The sequence below is a fragment of the Salmo salar genome, chromosome ssa24, assembly GCF_905237065.1.
Source record: "Salmo salar chromosome ssa24, Ssal_v3.1, whole genome shotgun sequence".
NCBI lineage: Eukaryota > Metazoa > Chordata > Actinopteri > Salmoniformes > Salmonidae > Salmo > Salmo salar.
Genome location: NC_059465.1, coordinates 1,380,514 through 1,385,932, shown reverse-complemented (window position 1 = coordinate 1,385,932; position 5,419 = coordinate 1,380,514). Strand labels below are relative to the sequence as shown.

The following is a 5,419-nucleotide window of genomic DNA, read 5'->3' as shown; positions in this document are numbered from 1 at the left end:
AGACCTATCTGCGACCAAGCTTTAACTTCCTGACTGATGTCTTGAGATGTTGCTTCGATATATCCACATCATTTTCCTGCCTCTTGATGCCATCTATTTTTTGAAGTGCACCAGTCCCTCCTGCAGCAAAGCACCCCCACAACATGATACTTCCACCCCCGTGCTTCACGGTTGGGATGGTGTTCTTCGGCTTGCAAGCCTCCCCCTTTTCCTCCAAACATAACGATGGTCATTATGGCCAAACAGTTCTATTTTTGTTTCATCAGACCAGAGGACATTTCTCCAAAAAGTACAATCTTTGTCCCCATCTGCAGTTGCAAACCATAGTCTGGCTTTTTTATGGCAATTTTGGAGCAGTGGCTTCCTTGCTGAGCGGCCTTTCAGGTTTTGTTGATATAGGACTCGTTTTACTGTGGCTATAGAAACCTTTGTGCCTGTTTCCTCCATCATCTTCACAAGGTCCTTTGCCGTTGTTCTGGGATTGATTTGCACTTTTCACACCAAAGCACATTCATCTCTAGGAGACAGAATGCGTCTCCTTCCTGAGTTGTGTGATGGCTGCATGGTCCCATGGTGTTTATACTTGCGTACTATTGTTTGTACACATGAACATGGTACCTTCAGGTGTTTTGAAATTGCTCCCAAGGGTGAACCAGACTTGTGGAGGTCTACAATTGTTTTTCTGAAGTCTTGGCTGATATCTTTTGATTTTCCCATCATGTCAAGCAAAGAGGCACTGAGTTTGAAGGTAGGCCTTGAAATATATCCACAGGTACACCTCCAATTGACTCAAATTATGGCAATTAGCCTATCAAAAGCTTCTAAAGCCATGACATTGTTTGGAATTTTCCAAGCTGTTTAAAAGCACAGTCAACTTAGTGTATGTAAACTTCTGACCCACTGGAAATGTGATACAGTCAATTATAAGTGAAATAGTCTGTAAACAATTGTTGGAAAAATTACTTGTGTCATGCACAAAGTAGATGTCCTAACCAACTTGCCAAAACTATAGTTTGTTAACAAGACATTTGTGGAGTGGTTGAAAAACAAGTTTTAATGACTCCAACCTTAGTGTTTGTAAACTTCCGACTTCAACTGTAATATGGCTAACCAGAATAAAACAAAACCTGTAGTTCTTCAAAAGGATCTATAAAGAACCTTTCAGATTGACTTAGGTTCTTTTATAGAACCATTCTCCATAAAGATTCTATAAAGAACCATATAAAAAAGTTCTATATAGCCCTAAAAAGGGTTGTAACCGCAGCAGAACCCTTTTCTGGTGCTATACTGTATATGCCCTTTTATTAATGGTTCTTCATATGACTTTAGGAAAGGGTTATTTAAAGAACCATAAAGCTTCCATTTAGAACATTATGAACATTTCTTTATAGAACCATGAAAAAAAGCTTCTTTCTATATAGCACCGAAAAGGGATCTGCTATGGTTACAAGGCAAATAACTCTTATTTGGCACTATATACTGTAGAAGATAATGTTTTTTTTGGTGTGTGTGTCGGCCTACATGTGTTTCTCTAACTTAAGGAAATATGGTTAGGTGTTATCAATAAAATTTGAATTTAAATAAAAATAGATTTATTGATCAAAGACATGCTTCCTGTGTTTTTATTGACTAGAAGAAATGTTTTATTCAAATCAGAACAGTTCACATCTGTTATAGAGATTAGTAAATAATATATTACCATTTAATATTTACACTTTTTTTAAATGTCACAAGTATAACAACTTTTACTTTATAATTGTACATAGATGATTCATGTCGAAAAATGTCAGAAATATTATTCAAATAAGATTTGATACAGAGTGATTAGCAAAGCATATACAGATAAGGCATAAGACTACCCATTTATTGATTCAATATTTTAAAAAAAATCTTAACATTAACAGTTTGTGCAGTAGGATCATAGTTTGAGAGCATCATTTTAAAAAAATGCCTTCAACATGAAGGTAATGGGAGAAAATCCTATTCACAGATCAGACCTGTGTAGAGAGAGCTTGTATAAACAAAGTACTATTTCAGCTCCTCTCTCAGATATTACATCATCTGTTGAAGAAATGTTTCTCTCTCTCTCTCTCTCACTCTCACTCTCACACTCTCACACTCTCACACTCTCACCTTATCGGGACTACATCACTGTCAGAGAGACCTCTGATTGGCGGATATGTATATCAGGATGGTCAGCATCACCAAACTTCCATTAGAAAAGTATGGGTACATTCTCTCAGTAAACACTGTATTTGTAGATGTGTGTCATGTCTTTCAGGTCATAGAAAGACACCTCCCTCTTGTCATAGTCCAGCTGCACTTTGGTCCTCTGGGGTCTCCTCTTCAGCGTGAGACTATTATCTCCTGCACTATATTTACCTCTCCTCAAATTTATGGCCCACTATCTATACACTGCAGTTGCAAATATTTCCTTCTTCCTGTTGATTTACTCCTTGGCCACACCTATATACCAGTGAGAGTGGTCCCCTACCTCCACCTCCCAGCTGTCTTTTCCTGAGCTGAACCCTTCAGAGCCCAGAACAATGGCGTAAATTTTGTTCCTCTCTGGGTTGTCAGGGAGCTGCTGCCTTTTCTCTAAATGTCTCACAGTGGTCAGATCATCAGACGGAGAGAGCCTACATTCAGCAGTATTGGGGTCCAGAATCACAGGAGTGTACTTGACAATCCCTTGTATCTTCTTCCAGACTCTGAACTGCAGATTTCCCAGGTGTTTGACCACATCTACCAGTGCTCCTGAGACCAGCTGTGGTTCTGGCAGTGTGAACTGGGCTCTGGAGCTTGTCTGGGTGTGTTTGTAGCTCTTGAGAAATGACACATTCTGTTTCTGCAGGTTCTGTTTCACAGCAGGGATGATTTCTGTAAGAGAGGTGATCTGGTCCTGGATGTTCTTTCTCTCTGGCGATCATCTTACCCTTCTCCTTCTCTTCCTCCCTCCGTGCAGTCAGTCTGGCCTCCTCTTCCTCTCTCAGCAACTGGTGAAGCTTCTCAAGCTCCCCCCTGATCTGCCTCTCTGTCGCTCCCAGCTGCTTCCTGGAGCATTGCATGTCTCCTCTAAGTCTTCACATTTGGTCTACTTGTCCTGCAGTGACTAAAACAGATGTTCGTTTTTCCTTCATGTCTTGCACTGCCTGCTGTAAGGGTATGAATGTGTGTCCATGGTCATCAGGAGATTCACATTTGTGACCCACAGCTCTCTGCTTCACCTTACATAACCACGTTGGTTCATATGTATGTTTACTACAAATGATCTCTCTGTCATCCTTTGGATAACTATCATTCCTCCCTTCCCTGGACCCTCCTGCTTTCAATATCCCTGCATATTTGTCAGCCAGCTCCTTTAATGAAAAATGAATTGCAGCATCCTTAGAAGATTTCCTCTTGTGTAACTCTACATTGTTGTTGTTGCACTGCTTTGCTTTATCTTGGCCAGGTCGCAGTTGTAAATGAGAACTTGTTCTCAACTGGCCTACCTGGTTAAATAAAGGTGAAATAAAATAAAATAAATATGACCAAAATAAAGTAAGAAAATAAGTATGTGTCCGTGGTCAGACGCCTCACAAGTCCTCAACTGGCAGCTTCATTAACTTCTTTGGAATAGGGGGCAGTATTTTCACGTCCGGATGAAAAGTGTGCCCAAATTAAACTGCCTGTTTCTCAGGCCCAGAAGCTAGGATATTCATATAATTGGTAGATTTGGATAGAAAACACTCTGATGTTTCTATAACTGTTTGAATGATGTCTGTGAGTATAACAGAACTTATTTGGCAGGCGAAACCCCGAGGACAAACCAACCAGGATTTTATTTTGAGGTCACTCTCTTTTCAATGGGGTTTCTTTGGGAACCTAGATTTCTAAGGCAGTTGCTTGCCGTTCCTATCGCTTCCACTGGATGTCAACAGTCTTTAGAAATTGGTTGATGTTTTTCCTTTGTGTAATGAAGAAGTAAGGCTGTTCAGAACGAGGCTCGAGGGAAGTGTACTGTTTGATAGAGGCACGTGACCAGAAAGCACGCTCCACATTGTTTTCCTCCGGTATTGAACGCTGTTTATCCCATCTTAAATTTTATCGATTATTTACGTTAAAAAATACCTAAAGTTGTTTTAGGAAAGTAGTTTGAAATGTTTGGACAAAGATTACAGGTAATTTATGAGATATTTTGTAGTCATGTGGCGCGAGTTGGAACTGGTGTTTTTTTGGATCAAACGCGCCAAATAAATTGACATTTTGGATATATAACGATGGAATTAATCGAACAAAAGGACCATTTGTGATGGTTATGGGACATATTGGAGTGCCAACAGAAGAAGATCTTCAAAGGATGCTAGCGTCCCACATATCCCAGAGAAGTTAAATAGTACCCACAAAACACCAGTCTCAATGTCAAAAGTGAAGAGGTGACTCCAGGATGCTGGCATTCTAGAAAGAGTTGCAAAGAAAAAGACATATCTCAGACTGGCCAATAAAAATAAAAGATTAACATGGGCAAAAGAACACAGACACTGGACAGAGGAACTCTGCCTAGAAGGCCAGCATCTCGGAGTCACCTCTTCACTGTTGACGTTGAGACTGGTGTTTTGCATGTGCTATTTAATGAAGCTGCCAGTTCAAGACTTGTGAGGCGTCTGTTTTTCAAACTAGACTTTCTAATGTATTTGTCCTCTTACTCAGTTGTGCACTGGGGCCTCCCACTCATCCTTCTATTCTGGTTAGAGCTAGTTTTCTCTGTTCTGTGAAGGGAGTAGTACACAGCGTTGTACGAGATCTTCAGTTTCTTGGCAATTTCTCACATGGAATAGCCTTCATTTCTCAGAACAAGAATAGACTGATGAGTTTCAGAAGAAAGTCTGTTTCTGGCCATTTTGAGCCTGTAATCGAACCCAGAATTGCTGATGCTCCAGATACTCAAAAGGCAGTTGATAGCTTCTGTATGCTGGCTTTGACTCAGGTCTCACGGTAGAATTGGTTAAGGACCATAATGAACACAATTTTCACAATTTTCAGCCAGTTAGAGGGGGTGTTGAAGTTCACACTGTTCTCTGCCGAATTATCTTCCATGCATCTAGACACCATCTGTGGTCACCTTCGCCATAACCTGGAGGACAGACCAGAACAAAAGTTTAGTTTAGGGCATTTTCTAATTCAAGAAATCCAGACTTCTAAGACAAATGTCTTAGAGAATAACAACACACTGTTGAATTTTCTTTTGTTATTATTTTAAAAATGTAATTGGCTTATACTCCCCTATCATCTTGGCAATCTCACAGCAGAGTTACATGCCAGGGAGTCAGAGGGCTAATCCTTAGGAATAAATCCTGACCATCCAGCAGACCCAATCTGGTGAGATTTGTTATTAAAGCAAGACAAAAACAATGAAAACAAAACAACAACGGCAATA

General features: G+C 40.1%; 1 pseudogene; it reads right to left on the bottom strand.

The window, feature by feature from the left end:
• Nucleotides 1-2,143: 2,143 nt before the first annotated feature.
• Nucleotides 2,144-5,079, bottom strand: LOC106584878 (nuclear factor 7, brain-like; annotated as a pseudogene).
• Between the last annotated feature and the right edge of the window lie 340 nt (nt 5,080-5,419).